The sequence below is a fragment of the Mobula birostris genome, chromosome 17 (genome assembly GCF_030028105.1).
Source record: "Mobula birostris isolate sMobBir1 chromosome 17, sMobBir1.hap1, whole genome shotgun sequence".
Classification (NCBI taxonomy): Eukaryota; Metazoa; Chordata; class Chondrichthyes; order Myliobatiformes; family Myliobatidae; genus Mobula; species Mobula birostris.
In genome coordinates, this window is record NC_092386.1 from 48,218,888 (window position 1) to 48,230,516 (window position 11,629).

An 11,629-nucleotide genomic window follows, 5' to 3' on the forward strand; every position below is an offset into this window, starting at 1 on the left:
AGTCCAAAAATTCAGTTAATTTCAAGGAAAGTGCTATCTTTGTTGCAGCAGAGATGTTTATCTATATGTAAAAAATAGCTACATCAACTTGAAGCGTGTTCTTGGGTATTCTGTTGCACAGACGTATCACTAGTTTTCCATCAGACTTAAGTTTGAGTAGTTGTATTTAAACTTAGAGATGTAGATATGAAGAAACCGCATTACATGTAGCCTGCTGCTTCATTTTGGAGAAGGTATGGTAAACGTCACCTTAAACAATATATTTAGCCCCACACAATTAGCACCTTTTTTTTAGCTTTAATTTGTTCCAATGACAGCAAAAGTGACCTTTTTACCAAGCATCAAAATATTAATGCACTTTTGGGCATTGCATTGGATTTTAGAATTGAATATCTTTTTGCATTGACAAATTAAGTCTTAAGACTTAATTGTTGAAGAATTAAAAATAAAACTCCAAGCAACAGTCAATTATTTACACATTCTGTTGCTTTGTGTCCAGCAAGTGTCCTTGGCTGAGACATTTGTATTATATGCATAACTCTAAAGGGGTGCTGTGTAGTTAAACCAGAGTCAAGCAATTTTACACTCATTTCTGGCTATCTAAGCATCCGCTGGGAAAATTGGCTCCTCATGTCTTTGTTTGTTTTAGTATCTCTTTTTTTTGCTGGTGCAAGTCTACAGTAAAGACTTTAACAGCAGTACAACAGGGAAAAATGCTCTCCAATGTGCCTTTGAATTTCACTGCTCTGAAAATCAACATTTGTATTTACTCAAAACACAAACAAGTTTTACCAGCATTTGCTCTTCCAGCAAGTGTGACAGTTAAAACACTAACACTCAACTGCATTCTCTAACCTTGCTGAGACCTGTGACATCATGTAGGGCTTTATATACGAGTTCCAGCAACTTACACCGAGGTCACCTTCAGCTTCCATGCCTCAGGCTGATTCTGGATTGCAGCTGCTGATCTCAGCCACATCCCACAGTCTGCGCCTCTCTGCTGCATTTGGGAGATCCACACTGGGGGAGGGGTGGGGGGGGGGAGAGAGGAAAGACTTCTATTCATCAGCCCACTGGGGAGAGCCTTTCCCAGAGCGCAGGCATCTATTGATTGCACCAATATACACACAGTGGCCACTTTATTAGGTGCGTAATAAAATGTGGGCATTGAGTGTATGTTCATGGTCTTCTGCTGCTGTAGCCTACCCACTTCAAGGCTTGATGTGCTGTACATTCAGAGATGTTTTTCTGCGTGGTCGTAATCAGTTAGTTACTGTTGCCTTCTGCCAGCTTGAACCAGTCTGGCAATTCTCCTCTGACCTTTTCACCTACAGATCTGCCTCTCATTAGATGTTTTTTTTTTTGTTTCTCAGACCATTCTCTGTAAACTCTAGAGACTGCTGTGTGTTAAGATCCTAGGAAATCCGCAGTTTCTGAGATATCAAACCACCACATCTTGCACCAACAGTCATTCTATGATCAAAGTCACGTAGCTGACATTGCCTCCCCGACTCTGATATTTTGTCTGAACAACAACTGAGCCTCTTCACCATGCTTGAATGTGTTTATGCGGAGCTTATGCAACATGATTGGCTGATTAGATATTTGCATTTACAAGCAGGTGTACAGGTGTACCTAAATCAGTGGCCACGAGGTGTACAATTCCCAGGAGTTATACCTATTACTGGACCTTCCTTGAACAAAGGAATAACATTTGCTACACTTTTGGTAAATATCAACTGTATGCTTCTGTGGGGGTAGAGAATACCTTTATGCAGACCTCTACTGTTCCCCACTCGACAAGAGGCTGAGCAATAGCACTGAAATTTCTTTCATTTGAGCTGAAGGAAGAACTGAAAAGCCTTTTAAAAATATGGTGCCTATAAAAAGTATTCTCCCCCCCCCCCCACCCCCGGAAGTTTTCATGTTTTATTGTTTTACAACATTGAATCACAGTGGAAATAATTTGGCTTTTTTGACACCAGTCTACAGAAAAGACTCTTTCGTGTCAAAAATGAAAACACATTTCTACAAATTGGTCTAAATTGATTACAATTATTAAACACAAAATAATTGATTGCATAATTACTCACCCCTTCAAGTCGGTATTCAGAAGCTGCACCTTTGGCAGCAATTACAGCCTTGAGTCTGTGTGGATAGGTCTCTCTCAGCTTTGCACATCTGGACACTGCAATTTTTCCCCCATTCGCCTTTACAAAACTGCTCAAGCTCTGTTAGATTGCATGGAGATTGTGAGTGAACAGCCCTTTTCAAGTCCAGCCACAAATTCTCAATTGGATTGAGATCTGGACTCTGACTTGGCCATTCCAGGACTTACTTTTGTTGTTTTTAAGCCGTTCCTGTGTAGCTTTGGTTTTATGCTTGGAGTCATTGTCTTGCTGGAAAACAAACCTTCTCCAAAGTTGCAGTTGCTCAATTTTGGTTTCTTCAGACCATAGAACCTTCTTCCAGCTGACTTCAGAGTCTCCCACATGCCTTCTGGCAAACTCTTTGACCTGAAGCATTAACACTAATACATAGGAAAATAAGGGGCGACCTTATAGAAATATTTAAAATAATGAGAAGCGTAGATAAGGTGGATGGTAACAGTCTTTTCTCTGGGGAAGTCCAAAACTAGGGGCCATAGGTTAAGGGTGAGAGGAGAAGGATTTAAAAGGGATCTGAGGGGGAACTTTTTCACAGAGGGGGTGGAGAGTATATGGGATGAGATTCCACATAGTATCACCTAAGATGCAGTGTCATTTAATAGGCAATGCTATCATTTAAGAAGCACTTGTATAGCTATGTGAAGGGGTTGGGCTTAGAGGGATAGGGACCAAATGCAGGAAATTGGCACTAGCTGGGTGGGCACTTTGGTCAGCATGGACTTGTTGGGCTGAAGGGCCTTTAGCTGTCTTTTTCTACAACTCTGTGATTCTTAATGCTGCCTGTCATGCTGAGTCTTTCCAGTATTTGTTGTTTTTATGAATATTATGTTTCTTCTGGAGGATACTTACAGTGAGTCTGATTTAAAAGATGTTAACACACTGAATGCACACAGTGGCGTTTTAGCTGATTTCCCCTCTTCTCGTAGGTCACGGTGGAGACAGGAACACAATCCATGAATTTATAACCTTGGATAACAATCCATGATCCTTCATGGACATTCCATTGCTTCATCATCTTGTCTACATCTGAATATTTCATACTGCACCAACGCTTGTCCATTCTGGAGGAGCAGTTCATCCACGAGCAGGTCAGTTTCCACCTGGAATGTCCTGCACCGGCAGAGTTCAGAGTCACACCCAGCAGAGGTTAAAGGTTGAGGGAAGCCTACTCAATCAGTGTCACTGTTGTTCACTTCTCAGATATACATGACTGTTGGTCATTGAATGCTGCTTTGAAAGATGTACAACATGGGATGCAATGATCGAAAGTTTCTTTGTGTAACTTAGAGGGAAGGACAACCTTTCTTGTTTAAAATCAACTAACTTTCCATAAGGAAATACACTCAGTGGTCACTTTATTAGGTACACTTGTACCTAATTACAAGTAGGCTAGACAAGGGAGATGCAGTGGATTTTCAGAAGGCCTTTCACAAGGTGCCACACATGAGGCTGCTTAACAAGATAAGAGTCCATGGAATTACGGGAAAGTTACATACGTGGATAGAGCGTTGGCTGATTGGCAGGAAAAAGAGAGTGGGAATAAAGGGATCCTATTCTGGTTGGCTGCTGGTTACCAGTGGTGTTCCACAGGGGTCCGTATTGGGGCTGCTTCTTTTTACATTGTACATCAACGATTTGGATTATGGAATAGATGGCTTTGTGGCTAAGTTTGCTGATGATACGAAGATAGGTGGAGGGGCCTGTAGTGCTGAGGAAACGGAGAGTCTGCAGAGAGACTTGGATAGATTGGAAGAATGGGCAAAGAAGTGGCAAATGAAATACAATGTTGGAAAGTGTATGGTTATGCACTTTGGCAGAAGAAATAAATGGGCAGACTATTATTTAAATGGAGAGAGAATTCAAAGTTCTGAGATGCAACGGGACTTGGGAGTCCTCGTACAGGATACCTTAAGGTTAACCTCCAGGTTGGGTCGGTGGGGAAGAAGGCGAATGCAATGTTGGAATAGTGTATGGGAGCAGGGATGTGATATTGAGGGATGCAGTTTTGGTCTCCTTATTTAAGAAAGGATGTGCTGACGTTGGAGAGGGTACAGAGAAGATTCACTAGAATGATTCCGGAAATGAGAGGGTTAACATATGAGGAACGTTTGTCCGCTCTTGGACTGTATTCCTTGGAGTTTAGAAGAATGAGGGGAGACCTCATAGAAACATTTCAAATGTCGAAAGGCATGGACTGAGTGGATGTGGCAAAGTTGTTTCCCATGATGGGGGAGTCTAGTACGAGAGGGCATGACTTAAGCATTGAAAGGCGCCCATTCAGAATAGAAATGCGAAGAAATTTTTTTAGCCAAAGGGTGGTGAATCTATGGAATTTGTTGCCACGGGCGGCAGTGGAGGCCAAGTCATTGAGTGTATTTAAGGCAGAGATTGATAGGTATCTGAGTAGCCAGGGCATCAAAGGTTATGGTGAGAAGGTGGGGGAGTGGGACTAAATGGGAGAATGGATCAGCTCATGATGAAATGGCAGAGCAGACTTGATGGGCCAAATGGCCGACTTCTGCTCCTTTGTCTTATGGTCTTAATGCAGTAACCTGCTCATTAATGCAAATATCTAATCAGCCAATCACATGGCAGCAACTCAATGCATAAAACTTTGCAGACACGGTCAAGAGATTCAGCGGTATTTCAGACCAGACATCAGCATGGGTAAAGAAATGTGATGTAAGTGATTTTGATCGTGGAGTGATTGTTGGTGTCAGATTGTGTGGTTTGAGTATCTCAGAAACTGCTGACCTCCTCTGGTTTTCACACACAACAGTCTCTAGAGTTTAATGCTGTGAAAAAGAAAAAAAATATATCCAGTGGATGGCACTTCTATGGATGAAAAAGCTTTGTTAATGAGAGAGGTGGGAGGAAAATGGCGAAACTGGTTGAAGGTGACAGTGACTTAAATAACCACAGGTCACAACAGTGGTGTGCAGAAGAGCACCTCTGAATGCACAACACATTGAACCTTGAAGTGGACGGGCAGCAGGGGACCTTGAAGATACGCTCAGTGGCTATTTGACTAGGTACCCAGTAAAGTGGCCACTGAGTGTGTATTAGTACCCTTCCATTTTCTACATATATTATCAACTAATCCAGGTGAACACCCTGCACACTTTTGATCTACCAATTTTAGAACAAGTGGGTGACTACCCCCAAATCAAGTGCACTTACTCAGCTTTACTTGCTAGGCTGAGTAGTTGAAATCTTTGACCAAATCTAAATCAAGGGTTTATTATTTGCACAAATACAATGCTAACAAATTGCTAAAATGACTAATCTGAACAGTTCCCATCTGATTCACCTGTGAACGCGGGCTACCATGTAGATAACCTGGAATCTAGAATTCTTCCCTGAGGTCCACACAAGGCAGATGAGAAGAAAGTTTGCAGATTTAAAATGATGAGTACACTTAGGCATGTTAAGGATCACTGGAAGCTACTTAAACTCTAAACAACTAGATGGAGATACCATTTGCCCTCCCCACCTTCCTCACTTGCTTCCATTTTCCTCTTTCCTCTCCTATCCAACTCCATCACCTTCACCCCTTTGTTGCTTTGGAAACCTCCCAGTTTCCATTCTCCCTTGCTGTGTCTGCCTATTACCCACCTGCACCTGGGTCCACCTATTGTTAGCTAGATCCAGATCTTTCTCCACCTATTCCTCTCACCAGCTATCTCCCCTCTATCTTTCAGTCCCGATGAAGGATCTCGACCCGGAATGTCAACTGTCCATTTCCCTCCATAATGCTGCTTGATCAGTTCATCTGCTCTCCAGTGGTTTGTTTCTTGTCTTGAGCCTGAGCCTTGAGCTTGTTTCCCTGACACAGAAATGCTCTAACATGCCAAGAAAATATCTCATTATTGAGCACTAATTGTTGTGTCATTACAGACTACCTTGAATCAACCACCATTAGCAGTTTATACACACTCACTGATATACCACCACAAGGCAATTAGCAAGTCTTTACTGGACAATCAGAAATTAATCAACAGACAAAGGACATCATTTATCCACAGCCCAATCAAACCATGGTCGCTAAACCGAAGTACAAACGTTTGTAGTTCAGGAACTTCCTCATAACGATCTGTCAATCAGACCGGTTACGATCCTGGAGGAGGTACAGCAGTCATGATTGGAAATTCCCGTGGGACACAATAGCACAGACTGTAAAGCTGCTGTTTTACGTTCTGCGGTGATCTGTATTCAATCCTGTGGATTGACGTATAACATATGGTGTGTTGAGGGGGTGTTACTGCTTGTTGTTCAAGTTGTAGGCGACGGGCATAAGGGAGCAGTAGGAAAACTCACCTCTGTGGGTTCCCAGCTCTGGGTTGTGACCTGTTCAGATGAGATTTTTGAACAACTGGGACTTATTTGCATCAGTCTTCACTGTAGAGGATGCTAGCCGTATGGTGGAAGTTCCAGGTGTGTGATGTTACTATTACTAGGGAGAAAGTTCTTGGGAAACTGAAAGGTCTGAAGATAGATAAGTCACCTGGACCATGCACCCCAGGATTCTGGAAGAGGTGGCTGAAGAGATTGTGGAGGCATTAGTAATGATCAAGAATTACGAGATTCTGGAATGTTTCTGGAAGACTGGAAAATTGCAAATGTCACTCCACTCTTCAAGAAGGGAGAGAGGCAGAAAAAAGAACACTGTAGGCCAGTTAACGAATAAACTCTTCTCAGGCTGGGGAGTTTATTCACCATATACACCGGGAAAGCACAAGATCCTGTAGGCCAGTCAGTCAGACCTCAGTGGTTGGGAAGATGCTGGAGTCGATTATTAAGGATGAGCGATTATTTGGCATTAGCAGCGGACTAATGGATTTGCAGAGAGAGTGAGCTTCGCACAGGTCGGAGAGAAGAGTTTAAGAAAGGAGCATTTTGTAGGGCTCAGCGCATCAGTGGCGGACCAATCGATTCACAATTCATTAGCAGGAACAAATAAAAGTAAAGGAGGGTCAAAGCAGAGTGGCCATTGTGTGAGTGGACCAGTGTAGGAATGGGAATTTGAGGCTTTGGCCTCAAAAGGCTTTAGCGAGGAGGCACAGGTAAGTAGCAGGCAAGGCTCTTGTAGTGGTTGAATAAAAAGTGACTAAATTACAGCTAATTAAATAAAGTAAGCGATGATGCAGGATCAGGTGATGTACAGTACCTGCATGATGTGGGAGCTGGTGGACCCCATTGCAGTTGCCGGGGACCACATCTGCAGTGTTGGCTGCTCGAGGAACTCAGGCTCAAAGCTGATGACCTGGAATCTGAGCTTCAAACACTGCGGCACATCAGGGAGGGGGAGAGTTACCTGGGTTCTCTGTTTCAGGAGGTAGTCACACCCATTAGATTAGCTACCGCAAATTCGGTCTGTGGTCAGGAAAAAGAGGGTATGGCTGTGAGTGAGGCAGGTAGTGGGATCCAAGAGACAGTGCTGGAGGAACCTCAGCCCTTGAGTTTGTCCAACAGGTCTGAGATTCTTGCTCCCTGCCTGGATGAGAGTGGGGGCTGTAAGGAAGGATGAGCAACCTAACTGTGGCACCATAGTTCTGGGAGCCATTCAAGAGCGGGGAGAGAAGAGAAATGTAGTGGTAATTGGGGATTGTCATGAGGATAGAGTGTCCCGAAGGCTGAGTTGCCTGCCTGGTGCCCAGATTCAAGACATTTTATCTGACCTGCAGAGGAATTTACAGTGGGAGGGGAAAGGCCCAGTTGTTGTGCTCCTTGTGGGTACCAATGACATAGGTATAATGAGGAAAGAGGTTCTGCTGAGGGAAGTTGAGCAGTTAGGGACTAAAGTAAAAAGCAGAACAGAAAGGGCGTAGGGTCAAGAAGATTAGAAAGTTAAATGTGTGGCTCAAAGACTGGTGTGGGAGAAGTGGGTTTGAATTCAAGGGAAATTGGCACCAGTATTGGGGAACGAGGGAGCTGTACTAATGGAATGGTTCCAGCTGAACTATGATGGGACCTGGATCCTAGCAAATCGCATAACTAAGGTTGTGGATAGGGCTCTAAACTAAATAATGGGGGGTGGGTGGGTTCAACAGATTGGAGAAGTATGAATAAAGTAAAAAAGAAAAGTGGATAAAGATAAAGAAAAAGCTAAAGATAAAAAAGAGAAAAGCAAGAGTGAGGGAAGAAAGTCAGGTGCAAAAGAGAAAAAGATTACAAGATTTTAAAAGCACAATGAGTGTAAGGGCACTTTATTTGAATGCACATAGTATTCAAAATAAGGTCAGTGATGTGTGCACAAATCAGTACAAAGCGGTGTGATTTAGTGACCATTACAGAAATGTAGTTGCAGGGCGGAGAGGATTGGGAATTAAATATCCAAAGATGTCAGGTAATACGGAAAGATAGGCAGGAAGGTAGGGGAGGTGTGGTAGCCTCTTAATTAAAGATGAGATCAGGGCGATAGTGAGAGACGGTATAAGATCTAAGGAGCAGAATGTTGAGCCCATCTGGGTAGAGATTAGGAATAGTAAAGGGAAAAAAAATCACTGGTGGGAGTTGTCTATCGGCCACCAAATAATAACATTACAGTGGTATTAGCAGTAAACAGAAAAGTATCTGAGGCACGTAAGAATGGAACAGTAGTTATCATGGGGGCTTTAACTTGCACATAGATTGGGTGAATCAAGTTGGTCGAGGCAGTCTTGAGGAAGACTTCATAGAATGCATCTGTGATGGCTTTCTTGAACAGCATGTTACTGAATCTACAAGGGAACGTGCTATCTTAGATCTGGTCCTGTGCAATGAGACAGGTAAAATTAGTGATCTTGCAGTTAGGGATCCTTTTGGAAAGAGTGATCACAGTACGAGTTTCTCATACAAATGGATGGTGCAACAGTTTGATCTAAAACCAATGTTTTATGCCTAAACAATGGAGACTAAAATGGGATGAGGTAGGACTTAGCTAGTGTAGACTGGAAACACAGGCTAAGTGGTGACGCGATTGAGGAACAGTGGAAGACTTTCAAAGAGATTTTTCAGTGCTCAACAAAAGTATATTCCAGTTAAAAACAAGGATAGTAAGGGTGGGGAGAGCCAGCCTTGGATAACTAAGGAAATAAAAGCAGGCATCAAACTAAAAGCAGGTGCATACAAAGTCGCCAAGAATAGTAGGAAACTGGAAGACTGGGAAAACTTTAAAAAGAAACAAAGAACCACTAAGTGAGCAATAAAAAAAGGGAAACTAGATTTTGAAAATAAACTGGCACAAAATATAAAAACGGATGGTAAAAGTTTTTATAATTACATAAAGCGGAAAAGAGTGGCTAAAGTAAACGTTAAGTCCCTTGGAGGACGAGAAGGGGGAATTGATATTGGGTAATGAGGAAATAGCAGAGGCTTTGAATGACTATTTTGTGCTGGTCTTCACAGTGGAGGACACGTCTAAAATGCCAAAGAGAGATGTTATGGAAGCGATGGGAGGTGAGGACCTTGATACAATAGCTGGCACTGAAGAGGTAGTGCTGAGCAAACTTGTGGGCCTGAAGATAGGTAAGTCCCCTGGTCCTGATGGATTGCATCCTAGGGTACTGAAACAAATGGCAGAAGTTATAGTGGAGGCTTTGGTGATGATTTACCAAAATTCTCTGGAGTCTGGGCATGTCCTGGCGGATTGGAAGACGGTGAATGTCACGCCACCGTTCAGAGAAGGATGTTGGCAAGAGGCAGGTAACTGTAGGCCAGTTAGTTTGACATCTGTAGTTGGGAAAATGCTTGAAGCTATCATTAAAGAAGAAATAGCGGGGTATCAGGAAAGAAATGGATCCATCAGGCAGACGCAGCATGGATTCAGCAAAGGCAAGGCCTGTTTGACAAACTTACTGGAGTTCTTTGAGGATATAATGAGCACAGTGGATAGAGGGGAACAGAAGAATGTCGTTTACTTGGCTTTCCAGAAGGCGTTTGATAAGGTGCCGTGTAAAAGATTTATCCATATGATAAGGATGCTTAGAGTTGGGGGTGATGTATTAGCATGGATAGAGGATTTATTAACTAATAGAAAGCAGAGAGTTGGGATACATGGGTGTTACTCTGGTTGGCAATCAGTGGTGAACGACGTGCTGGACCCGCAACTGTTTGGAATATACATTAACGATCTGGAAAGGGGACTGAGTGTAGTGTATCTAAGTTTGCTGATGATTCTAAATTGAGTGGAAAAACAAATTGTGCAGAAGATACAGAGTCTGCAGAGAGATATAGATAGGTTAATTGAGTGGGCAAGGGTCTGGCAGATGGAGTACAATGCTGGTAAATGTGAGGTCATCTGCTTTGGAAGGAAAAATGAAAGAGCAGGTTATTATTTAAATAATAAATAATTTAAAAAATTGCAGCGTGCTGCTGTGCAGAGGGACTTGGGAGTGCTTGTGCATGAATCACAAAAGGCTAGTTTGCAGGTGAAGCAGGCTATCAAGAAGGCAAATGGGATGTTGGCCTTCACTGCAAGAGGGATTGAATTTAAGAGCAGGGAGGTTATGCTGCAAACTGTACAGGGTAGTGGTGAGGCCGCAGCTGGAGTACTGCGTGCAGTTCTGGTCTCCTTACTTGAGGAACGATACACTGGCTTTGGAGACGGTGCAGAGGAGGTTCACCGGGTTGATTCCAGAGATGAGGGGGGTTAGATTATGAGGAGAAATTGAGTTTCCTGGGACTGTACTCGCTGGAATTCAGAAGAATGAGAGGACATCTTATAGAAACGTATAAAATTATGAAAGGGATAGATGAGGTAGAGGTAGGAAAGTTGTTTCCACTGATAAGTGAGACTAGAAGTAGGGGACATAGCCTCAAGATTCTGGGGAGTAGACTTAGGACGGAGATGAGGAAGTACGGCTTTTCCTGGAGGGTGGTGAATCTGTGGAATTCTTTGCTCAACAAAGCAGTAGAGGCCACCTCAGTGAATATCTTTAAGACAAGGTTGGATAGATTTTTAGATAGTAGGGGAAGTAAGGATTATGGGGAAAAGGCAGGTCGGTGGAGATGAGTTATGGCCAGATCAGCCATGATCTTATTGTATGGCGGAGCAGGCTCGACAGGCCAGATGGCCCTCTCCTGTTCCCATTTCTTATATTCTTATGAGGTCACAGGGTACTTGGAGGCACATGATAATATAAGCTATAGTCAACATGGTTTCCTCAAGGGAAAGCCTTGCCTGACAAATCAGTTGGAATTATTTTTTGAAGAGGTAGCGTGCAGGATAGACAAAGGAGAATCAGTTGATGTTGCGTACTTGGATTTTCAGAAGACCTTTGTCAAGGTGTCACACATGAAACTGCTTGACAAGCTACAAAAAAAAGGTATCTGTTAGTCTTGTGAGACCATGGATCTGCGCCTGGAAAGTCTTCATTCTCCAGGGCACAGGCCTGGGCGAGGTTGTATGGAAGACCAGTAGTTGCCCATGCTGCAAGTCTCCCCTCTCCACGACACCAATGTTGTCCAAGGGAAGGGCATTA